The 24,902-nt window shown below is 38.4% G+C and overlaps 1 protein-coding gene, 1 non-coding gene and 1 pseudogene across 8 annotated transcripts in view; 1 reads left to right on the top strand and 2 right to left on the bottom strand.

Annotated features, from left to right (window-relative positions):
- TMCC1 (transmembrane and coiled-coil domain family 1) overlaps positions 1 to 24,902 on the top strand; it is a 221,227-nt gene that overhangs the window by 23,903 nt on the left and 172,422 nt on the right. The window contains exon 1 of one of the 7 annotated variants that reach the window (XM_029242595.1): positions 23,948 to 24,530. The exons of the other annotated variants lie outside the window; for them this stretch is intronic. The gene's annotated coding sequence lies outside the window, so the exon portion shown is untranslated. Of the gene's footprint in view, positions 1 to 23,947; positions 24,531 to 24,902 lie in introns of those variants that run through there. 7 annotated transcript variants of the gene reach the window in all.
- Positions 20,806 to 22,411, bottom strand: LOC114907199 (annotated as a pseudogene).
- On the bottom strand, positions 22,914 to 22,986 carry TRNAG-ACC. Its single transcript has one exon. It is a non-coding gene; the product is annotated as a tRNA-Gly (tRNA).

The following is a 24,902-nucleotide window of genomic DNA, read 5'->3' as shown; positions in this document are numbered from 1 at the left end:
TTTTTCTTGTTTCTTGAGGTAGGCTTGTATAGCTGTAAACTTCCCTCTTAGAAGTACTTTTGCTGCATCCCATAGGTTTTGGATCATCGTGTTATCATTGTCATTTGTCTCTAGGTATTTTTTGATTTCCTCTTTGATTTCTTCAGTGATCTCTTGGTTATGTAGTAACGTGTTGTTTAGCCACCATGTGTTTGTGTTTTTTACGTTTTTTTTCCTGTGATTCATTTCTAATCTCATAGCGTTGTGGTCAGAAAAGATGCTTGATATGATTTCAGTTTTCTTAAATTTACTGAGGCTTGATTTGTGACCCAAGATGTGATCGATCCTGGAGAATGTTCCGTGCGCACTTGAGAAGAAAGTGTAATCTGCTGCTTTTGGATGAAATGTCCTATAAATATCAATTAAATCTATCTGTTCTGTTGTGTCATTTAGAGCTTCTGTTTCCTTATTTATTTTCATTTTGGATGATCTGTCCATTGGTGTAAGTAAGGTGTTAAAGCCTCCCACTTATTATTGTGTTACTGTCGATTTCCTCTTTTATAGCTGTTAGCAGTTGCCTTATGTATTGAGGTGCTCCTATGTTGGGTGCGTATATATTTATAATTGTTATATCTTCTTCTTGGGTTGATCCCCTGATTATTATGTAGTGTCCTTCCTTGTCTCTTGTAACATTCTTTATTTTAAAGTCTATTTTATCTGATATGAGTATTGCTACTCCAGCTTTCTTTTGATTTCCATTTGCATGGAACATCTTTTTCCATCCCCTCACTTTCAGTCTGTATGTGTCCCTAGGTCTGAAGTGGGTCTCTTGTAGACAGCATATAGATGGGTCTTGGTTTTTTTTTGTGTGTGTGTGTGTGTGTGTGGTACGCGGGCCTCTCACTGTTGTGGCGTCTCCCATTGCGGAGCACACGCTCCAGACGCGCGGCCATGGCTCACGGGCCCAGCCGCTCTGCGGCATGTGGGATCTTCCCGGATCGGGGCCTGAACCCGTGTCCCCTGCATCGGCAGGTGGACTCTCAACCACTGTGCCACCAGGGAAGCCCCAGGTCTTGTTTTTGTATCCATTCAGCAAGCCTGTGTCTTTTGGTTGGAGCATTTAATCCAATCACGTTTAGGGTAATTATTGATATGTATGTTCCTATGACCATTTTCTTAATTGTTTTGGGTTTGTTTTTGTAGATCCTTTTCTTCTCTTGTGTTTCCCACTTAGAGGAGTTCCTTTAGCATTTGTTGTACAGCTGGTTTGGTGGTGCTGAATTCTCTTAGCTTTTGCTTGTCTGTAAAGCTTTTGATTTCTCCATCGAATCTGAATGAGATCCTTGCTGGGTAAAGTAATCTTGGTTGTAGATTCTTCCCTTTCATCACTTTAAGTATATCATGCCACTCCCTTCTGGCATGTAGAGTTTCTGCTGAGAAATCAGCTGTTAAGCATATGGGAGTTCCCTTGTATGTTATTTGTCGTTTTTCCCTTGATGTTTTTAATAATTTTTCTTTGTCTTTAATTTTTGCCAGTATGATTACTGTGTGTCTCGGCATGTTTCTCCTTGGGTTTATGCTGTATGGGACTCTCTGTGATTACTGGCCTCGGGTGGCTATATCTTTTCCCATGTTAGGGAAGTTTTTGACTATAATCTCTTCAGATATTTTCTCTGGGACCCCTAGAATGCGAATGTTGTGTTTAATGTTGTCCCAGAGGTCTCTTAGGCTGTCTTCATTTCTTTTCATTCTTTTTTCTTTATTCTGTTCCACAGCAGTGAATTCCACCATTCTGTCTTCCAGGTCACCTCTCCATTCTTCTGCCTCAGTTACTCTGCTATTGATTCCTTCTGGTGTTCTTTTCATTTCAATGATTGTATTGTTCATCTCTGTTTGTTTGTTCTTTAATTCTTCTAAGTCTTTGTTGAACATTTCTTGCATCTTCTCGATCTTTGCCTCCATTCTTTTTCTGAGGTCCTGGATCATCTTCACTATCATTATTCTGAATTCTTTTTCTGGAAGGTTGCCTATCTCCACTTCATTTATTTGTTTTTCTGTGGTTTATCTTGTTCCTTCATCTGGTACATAACCCTCTGCCTTTTCATCTTGTCTATCTTTCTGTGAATGTGGTTTTTGTTCCACAGGCTGCAGGATTGTAGTTCTTCTTGCTTCTGCTGTCTGCCCTCTGCTGCTTAATTTCTTTATGTACCTAGAGAATTTGCATTGCTCTTTCAAGTATTCTGAAATAAGAATTGCCTTTTTCTCTTTTATTTTGCAGAAACAACTGTTTCTTTTACTGTGGTTTGGTAATTAGGCTTTTCTTTCTTGTGGTCCTAAAATGAGATGACGGACTTGGCCATTTAAAAAGTAAACTAGAAGGCGGAGGGAAGAAAGAAATAGGTGAGGGAGATTAAGAGGTACAAAGTTCCAGTTGCAAAACAGATGAGTCTTGGGTGTGAAATGTACAGCATGGGGAGTATAGTTAATAACTGTGTAATATCTTTTTATGATGATGTATTGTAACTAGATTTATTATGGTGATCATTTTGAAATGTATAGAAATATTGAATCACTATGTTGTGTAACAGGAACTAACATAGTATTAAGGGTCAATTATACTTCAAAAACAGACAAACAGGGACTTCCTTGGTGGTTCCCTGGGTAACACTCCCCGCTCCCAATGCAGCGGGCCCGGGTTCAATCCCTGGTCGGACAAGTAGATCCCGCATGCATGCTGTAACTAAGAAGTCCACATGCGGCAACTAAAAGATTCCACAGGCCACAACTAAGACCCGGTGCAGGGCAAAAATAAATTAAAAAAAAAAACAAAACACCAAAAAAACCCAGACAAACAAGCTCATAAAAAAAGAGATCGGATTTGTTGTTACTAGAGGTGGGGGGATGGGGTGGGGCAAGGGGGGATTGGATAAAGGCAGTCGAAAGGTACAAACTTCCAGTTACAAAATACCAGGGATGTAATGTACAACATGATAAATATAATTAACACTGCTCTGTGTTATATATGAAAGTGTGAAGAGAATAAATCCTAAGGGTTCTCATCACAAGAAAAACATTATTTTTCTTCTAGTTCTTTAATTTTGTACCTATATGAGATGATGGATTTTTATTAAACTTATTGTAATAATCACTTCATGATGTATGTAAATCAAATTATTATGCATATTATGCATTATTTTTCAAATCCATGAACACTGTATATATTTACATTTGTTTGTGTTGTTCTCATTTTCTTTTATCAGTGTCTTAAGTTTCCTGAGCACAGGTCTTTACCTCCTTATTCCTAGGTATTTTATTCATTTTGATGTGATTGTAAATGGGATTATCCCCTTCATTTCTTTTCTGATAGTTTGTTGTTAGTGTATAGAAATGCAGCAGATTTCTGTATGTTAATTTTGTATCCTTCAACTTTCCTGAATTAATTGATGAGCTCTAGTAGGTTTTTAGTAGTGTCTTTAGGACTTTCTTTGTATAATAACATGTCTTCTGCAAACAATGAATAGTTTTACTTCTTCGTTTCCAATTCAGATTAGCCTTATGTTGTGTGTTTCTGCATTTAGAGTATAGCCTAACCTACTTGTTGACCTTTTGAGCTTAGAGTAAGGTCAGTTTAAGATATGAAGGATGGATTTTGAGAGGTAGAGTTGAAACAAAGGAAATGAGAAGGTTTTGATTTTGTTTTCAATTCATAGGTAGAATGAATTGGAGGGGGAAGAGACTCGCATAGGTGAGGATAGTTGGAAGTATCATGTTGTAATCCTGGAATAAGTTGGAAAAAAGTATCAAAAAAAAACTTTTCCTGCCCTATCATGTGAATAAACATCTGTAAAGACATGGTCTATTGATAAAGGATGCTCCCTCAAAACACTTGTTTTTTCAAAAGTATTTCAAGTTTCAAACTGAAACTTTAAAAAGTCAGTAGTATGTGGAAAATTATTATATTATGACAGTTTGCCAGTGAATAATGTTGAATAAAACTAGTATATAAATTTTGTATGTTTATGGTAAATAATACCATGTGTATTGAATTTTTTATGTTCCCTGTATCTGTGAACCCAGAATTCTGTCTGTAGCAAATAGTGAAAATATGAAATATAGCTGTGGGCCTTTGTATCCTATTAGGAAGCAAATGAGAGATGAAGACTTTATAAAGTATATTTATTCATAATCTGCGTTTAAAAATCGGTGAGGCAAAAAGATCAGGTTAGGGCATCAGGGCACCCAGAAGAGTGGTGTATTCCGTTTTGATCTGCATGTTCTACTCTGTCATCGACAAAGAGCATGAGGGTCCATAAACTATGGTGTGTGGTAGCTCTGATCTCTGATATAAACTTCTAGGAGTGACTTCCAAATCTGTATCTTCAGGGTAGATTCCCCACTGGTTCCTGAAACTTAATGTCTTCCAAGTTCATTGGCATTTTGCCATGATCTCTTTGCTTTTCTCTATACCTATACTTCCTGTAGATTTACTTATCTTGATTAATGGCTCATCATTCTCTTAGCCAAGTAGTCCAAAAAACTTAGGGTTTTCTTTGATTTCTTCCTGTTGCTGGCCTTTATGTTGATCAACAAACGTATATTTTACTTCTGAAATGTGTCTTCTTCTTTGAGCCTTCAGGATATTCATTTGTTCACTCATTCACTCTTTTGTTTATTTTGACACATTTATTGAGCACCTCATATGTGCTAGGCAGTGTGCAAGGTACTAGGAATATAGTGATAAATAAGACAGATCAATTTCCTGCCCTTTTAGAGCTTATAGTCCAAGCTTTCATCATTTCCCCTGCACCCTCTTTGAGTTTCTGTGATAGCCATTCTTATTTTTTCTGATTATAAGTATAATACATTCTTATTTTAAGAAGTGCAAGAGTTGTTGAAATGTATAAACACCAAAAGGGGGAGACTCCCTATATTTTCATCTACCAGAGATACCACTGATAAAAATTGGTACCATTTCTCCAGATTAGAAAAAACAATGTAACCAAAACTTTCTAATGCATCTCTTTGCCTTTACTCCCTTTCTTGTCTGTATGTATTATAAATGCTACCAAAGATATCTTGTTAAAAAACAGTTGATTGTTACTTTGTTCAAAAACCCCTCAGTGTTTTTCTCTCATCCACAGAATGAAGTCTGAACACCTTAACGTAGTGATTACCACCCATTAGGTTTCTACCATCTCACTTTCTTGTTTCTCTAGAAACTTTCCCAGAAGTAACCCTTCTTACAAGTATAAATAAAAGATCTCAAGTGTGCTGCATTAGTGTCCCCCATGTGACAAATAATACTCCAAATAGGGGAGACAGGTTGATATAAGTACACTAATAGTTTATTCAGTTTTCTTTTGTGTGCTTGCCCTCTCCCACTCACCTTGTTTACAGGAAAATAAAAAAAATTACAGGAGTATTCTTAAAAATTAAAGCAGAAAAGTGTAAAGAAGTTGAAACAATCTGAAATTCCATCTCACGTGGATGATTACCATTAAAAGTTTTGTAAATATTCTTCCATACATGTGTCTTTGAAAGTGTATATACACATATAGATGTATGAATATGAAGTAATTTTACACAAATAGGATAATATTATAATGCTGTTTTTCTTTTGCCTCAGACATAGGTTTTGGAGATTTTTGTGTCAGTAAGAGACCAGTGTTCAAGATGGTATATTTCTTTTTTTGGCTGCACTGCACAGCTTGGGGGATCTTAGTTCCCTGACCAGGGATTGAACCCCAGGCCCTTGGCAGTGAAAGGGCGGAATCCTAAACACTGGACGGCCAGGCAATTCCCAAAATGGTATATTTCAAGAATGATGAGAAGCCTGCTTGCTTGAGAGAGTAAGAAGCTTGTCTGACTTCCCTGACCTTCTAGATTAGAGTAGATGTTGCTCCTCTGGGCTTCCACAGCACCCTGGTTGTCCCATCATGGCCCTTACTGCATTCCGTTGTTTGTCTACTTAAACCAAAGTCCCCCGTATCTGTCTCTGTATTCCTTGAGCCCAGAACAGTGCCTGACACCTAGTGGACATTTCAGTGTTTGCTGAATGGATGAATGACCGTATGAATGTCTTAGGTGAAGTAAGGTGGTTTGCCATGAAAAGAACTTGCCGCATGTATTCTTTAAAACCACTTATCTCTGTTTGCTTTGATTATTCATTTACCAAGTAACGTTTTGGTATTAATTCAGTTTACCAATTAATTACCAGGGATTTTACTGCTGAGAAAAGAAGGTACTGACTGTAAACTGGTTGACAGTTATAATTCTGATTATAAATTAAAATAATAGTGCTGTGGGACAGATGAGTATGAGACTTTGGATAATATGAACCATTTTTTCTCCAGAGTATAATTATTCCTTTAGATAAGGTGGTATCCAGGTTCTGTTTGAGCAGCGATATAGGTGTGGTGTGGTGAATAGAAGGCGGGATTCAATTTTTTTTTTAATACATTTTTTATTGTAGTAAAATATACAGAACGTAAAATGTACTATCTAAACCATTTTTTTTTTTTTTTGCGGTATGCGGGCCTTTCACTGTTGAGGCCTCTCCCGTTCCGGAGCACAGGCTCCAGACGCGCAGGCTCAGTGGCCATGGCTCATGGGCCCAGCCGCTCCGCGGCATGTGGGATCTTCCCGGACCGGGGCACAAACCCGCATCCCCTGCATCGGCAGGCAGACTCTCAACCACTGCGCCACCAGGGAAGCCCTAAACCATTTTTAAGTGTACAATTCATTGGCATTAAGTACGTTCACAATGTTGTGCAACCATCGTTATAACAGATATAATTTTGTATAATGTGCATAGCATATATTTCAAACCCATGGTTATACAAATTTCTTAAGCAATGCAGACATTTGTATAAATTGTGTAAAAATCATAAATTAGGGGCAGTGTACACATGCAATTATAGTCAGTCTGATGCCTTAATTATTCAATTTTTTCACAACTTCCTCAGTTTTACTGTAAAGTTGTCTGTAGCTCAAAATTTCCTGTAATCTTTTCAATAAAATTAGTAATATCACTTATAGAACATGAATTTCAGAACATGCTTTTCCACATTTATTTAACTGATAGGGTTTTTCTCAAGATGAATTCTTTGCTGCTGCTTCAGTAAAAGGCTAATTTTAAGTTTTCCCACATTTAACAAAGCTCCCTTGTTTTTATGACTTCTTTGATGGAGATTGAGATGTATCTTCCAGTTAAAAGATTTCCCACATGTGTTGCATTTATTTTGTTGCTCTGCTGTGAGTTGAGTAATGTTTAAGGAAATGTGATCTCTTGATGAAGGCTTTGCCACATTCAGTGCACCCGTGGGGTTTCTCGCCTGTATGAATTCTCTGATGCATGATCAACACTGATGAGTCTGCAAAGGCTTTGCCACATTCTCTGCATCGGTATGGTTTCTCGTCTATATGGATTCTGGAGTGTTTATAAAGGCATGAGCTGTACTTGAAGCTTTTCCCACACTCCCTACATTCAAATGAGTTCTCGGGTGTGTGCGATTTCACATGCTGAGTAAAGGAGGGGTTCCAGGTGAATGATTTCCCACATTGACCACATTCATAAGCCTTCTCTCCAGTGTGGAGTCTCTGATGGACCATGGGTTGTGCTTTATGCGTAAAAGCTTTCCCACAATCACTGCACACAAAGGGTTTCTCTCCACTATGAATTTTTTGATGAGCTGCAAGGTGTCCCTTACTGTTAAAGGCTTTCCCACAGTCACTGCGTTCAAAGGTGTTTTTTTTTCCTTGTATGCTTTTTTCATGTCTAATGAGATGAGACTTCATTTTGGAAGACTTTCCCACATTCACTGCACCCAAAGGTTTTTTTCCTTCTGTGCTTTTTTTCATGTCTAATAAGACACAACTTGTTTCTGAAGGCTTTTCCACATTCCTTGTATTCATAAGAGTTTTCTCTGATATAACTTTTATTCTAACTAAGAAAGTATAAGTTAGGTTGCAAACACTTTCCATCTGATTCACACTTATGTTGTTTTTGTCTTGAAGAAATAAAATTTATACTCAGATTACAATTTTGGACTGTCTTGTTGGTCAGTGTTTTCTTGAAGGTGAACATACCTTGGTTCAAAAATTTGTCTTTGCTTCCTTCTCCTTCCTGTCCCTCTAGCTCATCATCAAGTAAGCAGATAACTTCCACTGAGATGAGGTTTCTAAAGTTCTCCAGCATCACATTCCAATACAGCTTCCTCTGAGCACATCGCAGCAGCTGCCACTCCTCCAGGGTGAAGTCCACGGCCACATCCTGGAATGTCACTGATCCCATCCTGTGGCCCTAGGTTGGCTTTTTGTAGATTTTAACCAGGGCCACTGGAAACTGAAACAGGCAGGAATATGCAAGAGGGACCCTCAGGTTCAATTACACAGCCTTCAATTTTGCTTTCTTCACATGAACTGAGAAGCCGATCTCTGCTCTCCACCTGTCCCTCAAGCCCTTCTGGCTCACCCGCTGCTCACTACTGAAACACCCAGGATTCAATTTTGACTCTGCCACTTATTAGCTCTGAGATATTAGGCAAGTCCCTTAACCATTTTAAGATTTACTTTCTTTATTCATTAAGTGAATAACTGGCTGCTCAGATCTAGCCCAACTCTAAAACTCTGTGACTATGCAATAAGAGCCATACTTTACCTTGGTCCATTGAAGCCTAAACTGTATACACTTCTTACTCTCACTCAAGACATGTAAATGGCCTAAAGTAAAGGCCAGGGAGTATAGTGCCTCAGACCCTTAGAAAAACTACAGAATGAAGCAAGAGGTAGCACTGTGATAGTGTTTAGAGGAAGTATGAAGCTGAAACTTCTTTTGCATTCTTTGCATTATTTCGTAACCAGTTCTAGATTAAAATAATTATGTTGTTTGTGAATAATAATATGTCACTTGAGGATAGAGAGGATGTTGATTTGGTTCCTCACTTTTCTAGCCTTATTCTGGGTAACTTGGTGAACTAGGATTGATTGTGTCCTCTTTCTTTCTCTGACTTTTTTTTTTATACTCTCAGTAGAAGGATCTCGAGATTCAGTCTCATTGTCTGTGACACACATAGGTTAGATCAGTGATAGAAAAGAGTTGGGAGACTTGTTTTCCTTCTTCATTTTGAGTTAACAAAGCAAATTGCTTTACTTCTCCATGCTTGATTCTTTTTACTAATAGAAGACGAAATCTGACTGTTCTTACATTATGTGCTTTGGGATAATGAGGTAATTCTTTGGAACCTTTTTAAAAATTTCATTTAAAAAAACTTGATGGGGCTTCCCTGGTGGCGCAGTGGTTGGGAGTCCGCCTGCCGGTGCCGGGGACGCGGGTTCATGCCACGGTCCACGAGGATCCCGCATGCTGCGGAGTGGCTGGGCCTGTGAGCCATGGCCGCTGGGCCTGCGTGTCCGGAGCCTGTGCTCCGCGGCGGGAGAGGCCGCGGCAGTGAGAGGCGCACGTACCGCAAAAACAAAAGACAAAACCCAAAAAAGCTTGATGTACAATTTCTAGTAAATGCATAAATCTAAGATGTATATATAGCTTAATGAATTTTTACATATGTATGCTGCTGTATGTGTATAATTATAACTACCAGTCAGATCATTTTCCTGATGCATAGAACATTTTCCTCCCCCTAGAATTCCTTTCTGCCCCTTTCCAGTCAGTACCCTCTTTTTGAACACTTTGAGTGCTTTATTATTCATATTAAGAAGCCAGCGAAGGGGCTTCCCTGGTGGCGCAGTGGTTGAGAGTCCACCTGCTGATGCAGGGGACACGGGTTCGTGCCCCAGTCCGGGAAGATCCCACGTGCCGCGGAGCGGCTGGGCCCGTGAGCCATGGCCGCTGAGCCTGTGCGTCCGGAGCCTGTGCTCCGCAACGGGAGAGGCCACAACAGTGAGAGGCCCCGTGTACCGCAAAAAAAGAAAAAGAAAGCCAGTGAAGGCAAATCTTTTATGTTTCATCAGTAATTTGAATCTTGAAACCTGTAATAAAGTCTGATCTGTAGATCGTAAGGTCTTTAGCCTTTTAGAAATAGATAAGGCATAATTGTGTAAAAATGCTTTTCTAATAAAATTTTAATCCAGGCTACAGAGGGAGTAGTTTTTTTTTTAAGATTTTTTTTTTTTTGACGTGGACCATTTTTAAAGTCTTTATTGAATTTGTTACAACATTGCTTCTGTTTTATGTTTTGGGGTTTAGGCTGTGAGGCATGTGAGATCTTAGTTCCCTGACCAGGGATTGAACCCACAGCCCCTGCAGGGGAAGGGGAAGTCGCAACCACTGAACTGCCAGGGATGTTCCCAGAGGGAGTAGTTTTACACTGATAAAGGGGCAGTGTTATTTACCAGCATTTTCTTTTCTGTGTAGACATTTTCCTGAAAATTTTTGGGTTGTCTGAAAGTCAGTTTATTTGGAAAGTTGTAAGCAAGTGGGAAAAGGAAAGTTGTTTGGGCAGATGAATGAAGAAGTTGTTCAAGGTCTGTGAGTTCCAGTCTTCCTTCTACGTGTGCCATTGTGTAACCCTGTGAACAAGGCCTAACCTTATTTTTTACATCTAATATTTTGTCATGAATTATTTTATCCACTGTTTTTAATGACTTTGAATTATTGAAACACCATTGAGAACTGTTTGCTTACCGTCAAAACAGGCAATTCCCCTAAGCAACCATATCTATACACAGGCTTTACTCAGTCACTGAAATAGCCTGGGGTTTTTAGGCCAAGGAAGCTATCCAAGAATTTTGTGAATAAGGCTGAGTATTGACTTTGCCAGAATTCATGGGGAAGTTGTCTTCTTGTTTTGTATGGTGGAAGAGGGTTTTTCATCTAAACACTGCCCCAATGTTTTTTCCTTTTCCTACTGAGGTTTTTAATTTTTTTTTTATGTCTAGAGATTTAAACTTCTTCTTTAAAAATTTATTTTTTTAAAATTTTTATTTTATTTCGGAGTATAGTGGTTTACACTGTTGTATTTCAGGTGTACAGCAAGGAGATTCTGTTATACACACAGACACACACACACACACACACACACACACACACATCTACTTTCCAGATTCTTTTCCTATATAGGTTATTACAGAGTATTGAGTAGAGTTCCCTGTGCTGTACAGTAGGTCCTCGTTGATTGTTTTGTATATGATAACGTGTATATGTTAATCCCAACCTCCTAATTTATCCCTCCCCCCTTCCTTTCCCCTTTAGTAACTATAAGTTTCTTTTCTAAGTCTGTGAATCTGTTCCTGTTTTGTAAATAAGTTCATTTGTATCATTTTTTTTAGATTCCACATATAAGTGATATCATTTGATATTTGTCTTTCTCTGTCTGACTTCACTTAGTATGATCATGTCTAGGTCCATCCACGTTGCTGCACATGGCATAATTTCATTCTTTTTTATGGCTGAGTAATATTGCATTGTATATATATACACATCTCTTTTAAAATAAAATTTATTATTTATTTTTGGCTGTGTTGGGTCTTTGTTGCTGCCTGTGGGCTTTCTCTAGTTGTGGTAAGCGGGGACTGCTCTTTGTTGTGATGCGCGGGCTTCTCCTTGCCATGGCTTCTTGTTGCAGAACACGGGCTCTAGGCGCACAGGCTTCAGTAATTCTGTCTCGTGGGCTCTAGAGCACAGGCTCAGTAGTTGTGGTGCACGGGCTTAGTTGCTATGCGGCATGTGGGATCTTCCCGGATCAGGGATCGAACCCGTGTCCCCTGCATTGGCAGGTGGATTCTTAACCACTGCACCACTAGGGAAGTCCCTGTACCATATCCTCTTTATCCATTCCTCTGTTGATGGACATTTAGGTTGCTTCCATGTCTTGGCTCTTGTAATTAGTGCTGCAATGAACACTGGGGTGCACGTATCTTTTCGAATTATGGTTTTCTCCAGTTATATGCCCAGGAGTGGGATTGCTGGATCATATGGTAGCTCTATTTTTAGTTTTTTAAGGAACCTCCATAGTGTTCTCCATGGTGGCTCTACCAGTTTCCCACAACAGTGTAGGAGGGTTCCCTTTTCTCCACACCCTCTCCAGCATTTACTGTTTGTAGATTTTTGATGATGGCCACTCTGACCAGTGTGAGGTGATACCTCATTGTAGTTTTGATTTGTGTTTCCCCAATAATTAGTGATATTGAGCATCTTTTCGTGTGCTTTTTAGCCATCTGTATGTCTTCTTTGGAGAAATGTCTATTTAGATCTTCTGCCCATTTTTTGATTGGGCTGTTGTTTTTTTGATATTGAGCTGCATGAGCTGTGGTATATTTTGGAGATTAGTCTGTTTTCAGTCTCATCTTTTGCAAATATTTTCTCCCATTCCGAGGGTTGTCTTTTTGTTTTGGGTATGGTTTCCTTTGCTGTGCAAAAGCTTTTAAGTTTAATTAGGTCCCACTTGTTTATTTTTGTTTTCATTTTCATTACTCTAGGAGGTGAATCCAAAAAGATATTGCTGAGATTTATGTCAAAGAGTGTTCTTCCTATGTTTTCCTCTCAGAGTTTTATAGTATCCGGTCTTACATTTAGGTCTTTAGCCCATTTTGAGTTTATTTTTGTGTATGGTGTTAGTGTTCTAATTTCTTTCTTTTACATGTGGCCAGTTTTCCCACCACTTATTGAAGAAACTGTCTCTTCTCCCTTGTATATTCTTGCCTTCTTTGTCATAGATTAATTGACCATAGTTGTATGGGTAAACTTGTTTAAATGTTATTTTTTGGTAGACTTTTATTTTCAGTAATTTGTTTTGAGATAAGTTGAGTAGGAGGTTCAGATTCCAAGACAAACGGGGATTTATCTTTGCTTTGGGACTTGACAGCGAGATGTTAAAAAAAATAACAATTTTGTTTTGAAAATTGTAATCAAACTTAGATTTAGATTGCTTTATTTTAGAGTATTCAATGGAGTTTGATTTTTTGATGGTTTCCTCATGTAAATAGGAAGCCAGCAGAAGAAGGCCTGTGATGAATAAACTTCATTATCTCTGCTAAAGGGACCTTGTTAAAGGAAATTAGATGTAGTAAAGATCATGATGTTGGGAGCTTGACCTAGTATTGAACGTTTTGTGATTTCAGGCACCTGAACTTTGACCTAGGCAATGTGGACCATGTTTGATGGTTCTTGAGCGTGGTTCATGCATTTGATCATTCATGCAACATATTTTTATTGAACTAACCAGGCATTGGGGATATAATGTGGAGGAAACCCTGATGTGATACCATCCCCCATGGAACCTGTGGGCTGGTGGAGGAAATAAATATTAATATTAAATTAAATGTAAAATTATAACTGCAGCAGTGGTATAAGTGATATTAGTGAAACTTGACCAGGTTAGAAAATGCATCCTCAAGAAATGGTACTTCTGCTATGATTTGATGGAAGAGTAGGTATTGACTTGGCAAAGAGAGGAAGGATGGTTGTCCAGGCAGAAGGAACAGCAGGTGCAGGAAAATGGTGAAATGAGGCTAGTGTGGCCTGAGAAGTGACAGCTAGAGGGAGAATGAAATGGTTTGAGGTGGAGAGATAGGCCTGCTCTTGCAGGTTTTTATGAAAGGTTTTGTTAAGTTTTTGCCTTTATGCTAAGAGGAGCAAGGAACCGTTAGAGGGTTTTAAGCAAGAAAGGACAAAGTCAGACTTGTTTGTTTTTTTTTTTCTTTTTGGCTGTGCCACATGGCCAACCAGGGGTTGAACCTGGAGCCACCGCAGTGAAAGCCTGGAATCCTAATGACTAGGCAACCACGGAACTCCCCACACTTGCTTTTTTTTTTTTTTTTTTTTTTTTTTTTTTGGTATGGGGGCCCCTCCCTGCTGTGGCCTCTCCCGTTGCGGAGCACAGGCTCCAGACGCGCAGGCTCAGCGGCCATGGCTCACGGGCCCAGCCGCTCCGCGGCATGTGGGATCTTCCCGGACCGGGGCACGAACCTGTGTCTCCTGCATCGGCAGGCGGACTCTCAACCACTGCGCCACCAGGGAAGCCCCAGACTTGCTTTTTGATGTGAGCATTTTTTACCTCAAGGCAGAGAATGGATTGAGGTGCACCAGAGTGGAGGCAGAGATACTAGTTAGGAACTTAGACTAGTTAAGGTGAGAGATAGTGGTGACTTACTTAGACAAGACTGGCGTTGGTGGAGAGGATAGAAAGGAATTAATTCAGGAATATTTAGGAGACGTGGTGATCATTTTGTAATGTATAGAAACATCAAATCACTATGTTGTACACCAGGAACTTACATAGTGTAGGTCAACTATACTTCAACAAACAAACAAACGTATAGAAAAAAAGATCAGATTTGTGGTTACCAGAGGTGGGGGGAGGGGGAATTGGATGAAGGTGGTGAAAAAGTACAAACAGAAGGAGATGTCTTAGTGCAGGAGAGAACTCATTGGTTAAATTTAGATATACCCTCTTATTGTGTTTAGTTCGATAATTTTGTTCTTAAGATGCAAATAAATACATATGTGAGAATTGCTTTTCCATACTGGTATGCTTATCAGTGCTTTCTCCGTCCTGTAGGTTTTTACACGTGTTGATGTGTACTGCAGGTTTTTTGTGTTTTATTTTTTGGTTTGTTTTTTTTGCGGTATGCGGGCCTCTCACTGCTGTGGCCTCTCCCGTTGCGGAGCACAGGCTCTGGACGCGCAGGCTCAGCGGCCATGGCTCACGGGCCCAGCCGCTCCGCGGCATGTGGGATCTTTCCGGACCGGGACACGAACCCGTGTCCCCTGCATCGGCAGGCGGACTCTCAACCACTGCGCCACCAGGGAAGCCTGTACTGCAGTTTTAACCAAAGAGTAGGCATTGGATAATATTTCCTGAATGAATGACTAGATCAGTAATTTTAATGCTTTCCAGAAATAGTGTTCTCTGCTCATGTTTCTCATGTTGGCAAATAATTAAGGCTGCATTATTAATTGATATTTGCACTTAATTAATAATAGTGTACTCTTCCTACCCAGCAACCCCTTCCCCTTCCATAAGCCATGACCTGATTGCTCAGAAGCATGTTACCTAATGGAATCAACATAGAAAATTAAAAATAGCTATCTGCATGGTATTATTTAGCTTTGAGTTATTTTGTTCTCTACTTATGCTAGCTGGTTTATAATTTGATGAAAGTAGCATATTTGAGTATTTTCTTATTCTTTTGATCATTAAAAAAACTAAAATATATTGAATTCATTGTTGTCTTTTTTTAAAATTTATTTTATTTTATTATTCTTTTGATCATTAAAAAAACTATATTGAATTTTCATTGTTGTCTTTTTTTAAAATTTATTTTATTTAATTTATTTTTGGCTACGTTGGGTCTTTGTTGCTGAGCACAGGCTTTCTGTAGTTGGGTGAGCGGGGGCTACTCTTCATTGCGTTGCGCGGGCTTCTCATTGTGGTGGCTTCTCTTGTTGTGGAGCACAGGCTCTAGGGGCGCGGGCACAGTAGTTGTGGTGCACAGGCTTATTTGCTCCGCGGCATGTGGGATCTTCCCAGACAAGGGCTCGAACCTGTGTACCCTGCATTGGCAGGCAGACTCTTAGCCACTGCGCCATTAGGAAAGTCCCCTCGTTGTTGTCTTTTATAACTAAGTTGCCTTCATTTCTGTTGAGCAGATGCTTGCTCGAAGGGATTTAAATGACAAGCTTTTTCTGTTTACCCTGCTGGAAGTTTGATCCACTCAGCTGACAGCTTTATTTTTCTTTCCTCAAAAGCCAGAACTAGGCCTACAGGAAGGAAAGGAACGTATTCCGGAGCCAAAGGCTGATGTTGCATAGGCCTGTGGGGGTGCATATTCAGAAGCTGTGCAGTTGGTTGGCCTGGATCTGTCAAAACAGGTTTGGTTGGTTCTGGCTGTGCCATGGTTTATTTATATGCTTCTGAGTAGTGATCTTGGGAATGAATACATTATGAGTACAGTTTGGAAAGTTGTTGTATCGATTGCTGAGGGAAGTAAAAAAAACCCACCCGAGGAACCCCACTGTTGAACAGGTCTTGGATTCACTGGTTTAATTTTCTGTGAGTGCCGTCCAGTGATTAAACCTTTGCCTCATCTCAGCAGCAACTGCCAGTTTTTTGGACGCAAGTTAGTTCATGGAAGAGACTTTGTGTGATAGGAAGACAAAACGTGAAATTAAATATATCTTAGCTCTGGCCTAAGTAGATGTTGTTAAACATGGGTGAGTTGGATATAACATAAGCTTTCTCTTCTGGTTTCAGGAAAGCATAGTGGAAAAAAATGTAGGATTCTTTTCTAATTTCTGTTGATCCAGCTAGGATATTATGTCTTGCATTTTTAAGGCATTCAAACATTTGTTTAGTTGAATTGTGGGAAAAGGATAGACAGAAGAACAGGACATTCAGTGTTTGAACAGTGTTAAGTAGAAGAACATGAATTGATGGGGTAATTGTATCCTTCTACATTTTTGACTATCAGGATTTAGATTTGGTTACAGATTATGCAACTATATTTACAAAAGAAATGCAGACATTTCAGTAAAGTACTAACAGTTTTCAGATGAGACCTAATCTGAATGTTAATTAGAAAAGAATTCACAATTTTGCATTAAATGTAATCCTTCTTAAATCTTACTATTAAATTTATGATCACGATGAGGTACTTTTTTTAAAAAATAATTTTTATTGAATTTTTTATAGTTGGTTTACAATGTTGTATTAGTTTCAAGTGTACAGCAAGGTGATTCAGTTATATGTATATATATATTTTTTTTTTTTTTTTTCTTTTTCAGATTCTTTTGCCATATAGGTTATTACAGAGTACTGAGTAGGGTTCCGTGTGCTACACAGTAGGTCCTTATTAGTTGTCTGTTTTACATATAGTAGTATGTATATCTCAATTCCAGTCTCCCAATTTATCCCTCTCCCCCTTACCCCTTGGTAACTATAAGTTTGTTTTCTACATCTGTAACTCTATTTCTGTTTTGCAGGTAAGTTCATTTGTACCCTTTTTTTAGATTCCACATATAAGTGGTATCATATGATATTTATCTTTCTCTGACTTCACTCAGTATGGCAATCTCTAGGTCCATCCATGTTGCTGCATATGGCATTATTTCATTCTGTTTTTATGCCTGAGTAATATTCCATTGTGTATATATACCATGTCTTCTTTATCCATTCCTCTGTTGATGGACATTTAGGTTGCTTCCATGTCTTGGCTATTGTAAATAGTGCTGCAGTGAACATTGGGGTGCATGTATCTTTTCGAATTATGGTTTTCTCTGGATATATGCCCAGGATTGGGATTGCTGGATCATATGGTAGCTCTATTTTTAGTTTTTAAAGGAACCTCCATACTGTTCTCCATGGTGGCTGTACCAGTTTACATTCCCACAGCAGTGTAGGAGGGTTCCCTTTTCTCCACACCCTCTCCAGCATTTACTGTTTGTAGATTTTTTGATGATGGCCATTCTGACCAGTGTGAGGTGATACCTCATTGTAGTTTTGATTTGTGTTTCCCTAATAATTACTGATGTTGAACATCTTTTCATGTGCTTTTTAGCCATCTGAATGTCTTCTTTGGAGAAATTTTTTGTTTTTTAATTTATTTGTTTATTTTTGGCTGCGTTGGGTTTTGTTGCTGCACGTTGGCTTCCTCTACTTGTGGCGTGCGGGGGCTACTCATTGTTGTGGTGCGCGGGCTTCTCACTGAGGTGTCTTGTTGCGGAGCACGGGCTCTAGGCACACGGGCTTCAGTCGTTGTGGCTCGTGGGCTCTAGAGCGCAGGCTCAGTAGTTGTGGCGCACGGGATTAGCTGCTCCACGGCATGTGGGATCTTCCCAGACCAGGGCTCAAACCCATGTCCCCTGCATTGGCAGGTGGATTCTTAATCACTGCGCCACCAGGGAAGCCCTGGAGAAATATTTATTTAGATATTTTGCCCATTTTTTGATTGGGTTTTTTTGTTGATATTGAGCTGCATGAGCTTTTTGTATATTATGAAGATTGATCCCTTGTTGATCGCTTCGTTTGCAAATATTTTCTCCCATTCTGTGGGTTGTCTTTTCGTTTTGTTTATCATTTCCTTTGCTGTGCAAAAGCTTTTAAGTTTAATCAGGTCCCATTTGTTTACTTTTGTTTTTATTTTCATTACTCTAGGAGGTGGATCCAAAAAGATATTGCTGTGATTTATGTCAAAGAGTGTTTTCCTCTAAGAGTTTTATAGTATCCAGTCTTACATTTAGGTCTTTAATTCATTTTGAGTTTATTTTTGTTTATGGTGTTAGGGAGTGTTCTAATTTCACTTGTTTACATGTAGCTGTCCAGTTTTCCCAGCACCACTTATTGAAGAGACTGTCTTTTCTCCATTGTATATTTTTGCCTCCTCTGTCATAGATTAGGTGACCATAGGTGTATGGGTTTATCTCTGGACTTTCTATCATGTTTCATTGATCTGTATTTCTGTTTTTGTGCCAGTAGCACACTGTTTAGATTTCAGTAGCTTTGTGGTATAGTCTGAAGTCAGGGAGCCTGATTCCTCTAGCTTCATTTTTCTTTCTCAAGATTGCATGGGGACACAGACATAGAGAATGGACTTGAGGACACAGAGAGGAGGAAGGGTAAGCTGGGATGAAGTGAGAGAGTGACATTGACATATATACACTACCAAATGTAAAATAGCTAGTGGGAAGCAGCCACATAGCACAGGGAGATCAGCTTGGTGCTTTGTGACCACCTAGAGGGGTGGGATAGGGAGGGTGGGAGGGAGATGTAAGAGGGAGGGGATATGGAGATATATGTGTACATATTGCTGGTTCACTTTGTTATACAGCAGAAACTAACACAAGAGTGTAAAGCAATTATACTCCAATAAAGATGTTAAAATTTAAAAAAAGGATTGCTTTGGCTATTTGTGGTCTTTTGTGTTTCCACACAAATTGTAAAATTTTTTGTTCTTATTCTGTGAAAAATGCTAGTGGTAATTTAATAGGTATTGCATTGAATCTGTAGATTGCTTTGGGTAGTTTAGTCACTTTGACAGTATTGATTATTCCAATCTAAGAACATGGTATATCTCTCCATCTCTTTGTGTCATCTTTGATGTCTTTCATCAGTGTCTTATAGTTTTCTGTGTACAGGTCTTTTGTCTCCTTTGGTAGGTTTATTCCTGGGTATTTTATTCTTTTTGATGCCGTGGTAAATGGGATTGTTTCCTTGATTTCTCTTCTGATTTTTCGTTGTTAGTGTATAGGAATGCAAGAGATTTCTGTGTATTAATTTTGTATCCTGCAGCTTTACCAAATTTATTGTTGCGCTCTAGTAGTTTTCTCATAGCATCTGTAGAATTTTCTATGTACAGTATCACGTCATCTGCAAATAGTGGCAGTTTTACTTCTTTTCCAATTTGGATTCTTTTTATTATTATTTTTTTCTTCTCTGATTACTGTGGTTAGGACTTCCAAAACTATGTTGAGTAAAAGTGGCGAGAGTGGACATCTTTGTCTTGTTCCTGATCTTAGAGGAAATGCTTTCAGTTTTTCACTGTTGAGAAAGACATTTGCTGTGGGTGTGTCATATATGGCCTTTATTATGTTGAGGTAGGTTCCCTCTGTGCCCACTTTCTGGAGATTTTTATCATAAATGGGTGTTGATTTTGTCAAAAGCTTTTCCTGCATCTATTGAGATGATCATGTGGTTTTTATTCTTCAATTTGTTGAGGTGGTGCATCACACTGATTGATTTGCAGATATTGAAAAATCCTTGCATCCCTGGGATAAATCCCACTTGATCGTGGTGTATGATCCTTTTAATGTGTTGTTGGATTCGGTTTGCTAGTATTCTGTTGAGGATTTTTGTGTCTATGTTCATCATTGATATTGGCCTGCAATTTCCTTTTTTTGTGATATCTTTGTCTGGTTTTGGTATCAGGGTGATGGTGGCCTCATAGAATGAGTTTGGGAGTGTTCCTTCCTCTGCGAATTTTTGTAAGAGTTTCAGAAGGGTAGGTGTTAACTCTTCTCTAAATGTTTGATAGCATATGCCTGTGAAGCCATCTGGTCCCGGACTTTTGTTTGTTGGAAGAGTTTAATCACAGTTTCAATTTCAGTACTTGTAATTGGTCTGTTCATATTTTCTACTTATTCCTGGTTCAGTCTTGGAAGGTTGTACCTTTCTAAGAATTTGTCCATTTCTGCTCAGTTGTCCATTTTATTGGTGTATAGTTGCTTGTAGTAGTCTCTTATAATCCTTTGTATTTCTGTGGTGTCCATTGTAACTTCTCCTTTTTCATTTCTAATTTTATTGATTTGAGTCCTCTCCCTTTTTTTCTGGATGAGTCTGGCTAAAGGTTTATCAATGTTGTTTATCTTCTCAAAGAACCAGCTTTTAGTTTCATTGATCTTTGCTATTGTTTTCTTTGTCTCTATTTCATTTATTTCTGCTCTGATCTTTATGATTTCTTTCCTTCTGCTAACTTAGGGGTTTTTTTTGTGTGTGTATACACATTTAGTTTTATTGTAACAAAGCAACTTGTACACTTTTAACCTTTAACACTGAGCATCATCTTTCCTTTCCAGAGAAACAAAAAGAAAACTTTTAAAATAAACAGGAACAAAATTACAATAGAGAATGTCAATTGCATATAAGATCCTACAGGTTCTGCTGATTCTCCCATTGAGTGGCAGGGCTCAAGTCATCATTAGAAGAGAATTTTATTTTAAAGGTGTCATCTTAAACTGCAGAGATGTCCGTTAAACATCACAATTAAACATGCCAGAGGAGAAGCCATGTTGTCAAAATGCCCACTTAACCCATCCAAACATCTCAAACCCATTCTTTGCTGACCTTCTATAACCCCATTTTTTAAAGTCTTTTATTAAACAAGAGAAAGTAGACAGATACATGTTGGTAAATGCTAACTGTCCATATTCACATAGAGACACAGTGCAATCTCTGAGTCCAATATACAGAGAAAGGAGGAAAAAAGCTAGAATTCTATGCACTACTACACAGGGGCCTAGCACCCTCCAGCTTCCAGCAGAGCTAAGGGAGCAGAAGGTTTTTCTTTTTTCCCACAGAGCATGGTGGTGTTGATTCCATAAAGTTTTTGTTGAGACAAGAAGGGATAAAAATGAATTTGAAACAGAAAGGGGTAGAGATTCTTTTCTCACTGAATTTTGCTCAAGGTATTTTCCCCCAAAATAAGTTGTGAGCCATGGTATAAAGGAGAAAAGAGACCCCAAAAACAGGGCGACTGAGCACAAGAGGAGGAGGAGAAAAAAAAGACTGCAACTTGCTCCCAGGGACTGGAGAAAATTAAAAAAGGAAGGTTGGAATCCATCAGTGTTCCATTAGTCATCTTCTCCTTCATCTTCCTTCATCCTTATCCCCTTCTTCATCAGTATCTTCCAATTCTTCTTCCTCTTCATCGTCATCGTCACCTTCTTCTCCTTCCCTTTCCTCATCATCCATGTCCGGAACCAAGTAGTACTGTAATGGATTTGGCCAAATATCATTTTTGATGACCTCTCCTAACTCATCTGCACCTGCATCAGAATGATCAGTAAACCAGGTGAAGAAGCTTTCTGGTTCCTTATGCTGTCTCATCCTGCTGGCTTTATTCTGCGTTTGACTTGAATGTTTTGTCACATCCTTTCTGGATTTCCATTTGATTTCAGTGGACTTTGAAGACGGATCACCACTCTCATTCCGATGAAATTCTTTGGAGAGATCTTTATTTTCGAAGTAAGGGTTTTCATCAAAATAAGAATCTATTCTGTAACCTGATTTAATATCTCCAAATTCTGTCACTTCAACTCTTGTCAAATAATGCAGCGCCTCTTCATCCTCCTCCCCAAGCAGTGCAGACACTTGCGGATGGTTAACAAATGATGTTACCCAAAAATGTGGGGTTTTGGCGATCAATTCTGACGTCTTCTGAAGAAATGGTTGGCGGAGTTTGTTATATTTCTGTTGTACTTTCAAAATCTCCTCACTGGCTTGTTCGTCAAGTCTGTCTGTTTTCATTTTGTACTTCATCAGTATGTTCAATTGCTTCTTGCTATTCTTTTTCTTCCTTCGGCAAGTGCGGAGAAGCAGGTATTTCCTCTGGCCTGGAGGCAGGAGTCAGTCTCGGTTTCTTCGGTTTCTTTGCTTGGGGTGGAAGTGAAAACTGGTGTTTGGGGGCCATGCTGGGAGAAAAGCCAAGAATCCACCCAAGGAAAGAGGCTCGTACCAGGAGCTCTGAGAACTTTAACTTTGGGTTTTGTTTGTTCTTCTTTCTCTAGTTGCTTTACGTGTAAGGCTAGGTTGGAGGTATGTGTTTAATAGTAGTTTAAAAAAAAAATAGCAGCTAACACTTACTATTTGCTTACTTCTTGCCAGGCACTATATAAAGTACTTTCCATGCATGCATTTCTCATTTATTCTTTACAGTAACCCCATGAGATGGGAAATATTTTTATCCATACTTTAGAGATCAAATTAAGTAACTTGCTCAAGGACCCACAGTTAGTAGGCAAGTGAGCCATAATAGCATGTACTGCATGTTTTAAAATTTTACTTCATTTAAGAAATACTGAAAGGTTTTGTATGAAAGTCTGATTTCAGTAGACCATTTTGTTTCAGCTTTGAGGAATTTATATCTTTAGGATTGTTGAGAATCATACAAAGTAAATTATTTAGAGCTACAGAAAATGTTTTGTCATATATGGTAATATTTCATTTGTTTAATATTGAAAGGGGATAAAGAGTTATAAATGTTTCCAGATTGGTAAAGTTTACCTCTGTTGAAGAAATGTAGCTTTCAAAGAAATTAACCATTTTAGAATAGTAATTTTTCTGAAAGGTGTGTTCCTTTTTGGCCTTGTAAGAAAAAAATTTTCACCCTCTTAAAGACAGTTTTCTGTGTATGATGAATCTGTTCTTTCTTTCTTTCTTTATTTTAAAATTTTTGACTGCACTCCATGGCATGTGGGATCTTAGTTCCCCAACCAGGGATCGAACCTGGGCCCCCTGCATTGGTGGTGCAGAATCTTAACCACTAGACTGCCAGGGAAGTCCCTAATGAATCTGTTCTTGATAACTCAGGGCTTTTGTTAGGACCATCAGTTAATTTATTTCACTGTAATGCACTACTTTTTTTCTTTTCCCTTGCTCTAAGTTCTCTTATTGTTTGTGTACACTGCTTCTTATAATTCTTTTATTTAAATAAACGTAAGAATTAATATGTAAGTCAAGAATTAGATTGGCCTCACCTGTAAAGAAGCATGCAGCTCACCAGATTCTGGGGGGAAAAAAAATATAGTATTCTTATAGCTACCATGAATTGGGTACTTCCAAATTTGGCAGAGGTGATTTTCATATATTATTTCTTTTAATTCTTACAACAACCATATGAGTTAGATATTATTATAGAAAATGAGACTGAGGCTTAGAAAGCCAAGACTCCCTTTGCTACCAATTATTGAAACTGACAATCAAATATAGGACTGATTGGTTCTAAGGTCTAGATTCTTATCTACTATTTCATACTCCTTGCATTTGTTTCCTGATTGTTTCACAGTTCTTGGCTCAGTGTTGAGTATGTAGGTGTTCAAAACTAATGTTTGTTTCTTTATCACTTTATTAAATTTTTTTAAATTTTAATGAAGTATAATTAACATGCAATAAGTTGCACATAAAGTTTTTAATTTAGTGAGTTTTGACATAAGTATACACTTTTGAAACCATCACCATAATCAAGATAAATATTTTCATCACCCCCCAAAGTTTCCCCTTGTCCCTTGTAATCCATCTTTCCCTCCAATTCCATGCACAGGCAACCACTGTAGGTTAATTTTATATGCATACATATATATGTATATTATATATAATTTTTTTATATAAATGGAATCATAAATCTTGTATTTTTGCTTGGCTTCTTTTACTCAGCATAATGCTTTTGAAGTTCATTGATGTTATTGCATGTATTGATCTTTTTTTTTTTTTTTTAGTTTTTATTGCTGAGCAGTGTTCTATCATATGGATTGTTATCCATCTAGTTTGGGGGCTATTATAAATAAAGCTGCTGTAAACATCTATGTACAAGTCTTTGGATTTATGTTTTCATTTCTCTTGGGTAAAAATCTGGAATGGAATGGGTAGGTCATATGGAGGGTGTTTGTTAAATTTTTTAAGAAAGTGCTGTTAGCTTCCTATTGCTGTAACAAATGACCACAAACTTAATGGCTTAAAACAACACATGTTTATTGTCTTACATTTCTGGGGGCCAGAAGTCTGAAATGGATCTCACTAGGCTAAAATCAAGATGTTGGCAAGGCTGTATTTTTTCTGGAGATTCTAGGGGAGAATCCTATTTTCTTGCCTCTTGCTTCTAGAGGCTGTTTATACTCCTTGGTTCATGACCCCCTTTCATCTTCAAAATATAATCATACCGACCTCTCTTTCTGTGTCCCATCGCCTCTGACTCTGACACTCTTGCCTCCCTCTTTCACTTATAAGGACCTATGTGATTACATTGAGCCCACCTGGATAATGCAGGATAACCTCCCAGTGTCAAAATCTTTGATTCCATCACGTCTGCACAGTCTCTCTTGTCAGGTAAGGCAACATATTCACAGGATAGAAACATCTTTGGGGGGCCGTTCTGCCTACCATACTGCCACACGTTTTCCAAAGAGGTTATACCATTTAGTATTAGCAGTAGCTGCAGTTGCTCCACATCCTCTCTGATACTTAGTTTGAGTGATCTTTTAAATCAATTTAATTAAAATTTTAATTTTCATTTTGAAATAATTTCAAATCTATAAAGAGTTGCAAAACTAGACAAAGAATCCCCCGAATTCTTCACCCAGAGTCCCCAAAGTTCACATTTTATTGATCACAGTACAATTACCAAAATCAGGAAGTGAACATCAATACAATACTGTTATCTAACCTATAAATCCTGTTCAAATTTTGCCAATTATCTTT

This window comes from Monodon monoceros, unplaced genomic scaffold, assembly GCF_005190385.1.
Source record: "Monodon monoceros isolate NGI ecotype Baffin Bay Population unplaced genomic scaffold, NGI_Narwhal_1 Super_Scaffold_3, whole genome shotgun sequence".
Classification (NCBI taxonomy): Eukaryota; Metazoa; Chordata; class Mammalia; order Artiodactyla; family Monodontidae; genus Monodon; species Monodon monoceros.
This window is presented reverse-complemented; position numbering and strand designations above follow the sequence as displayed.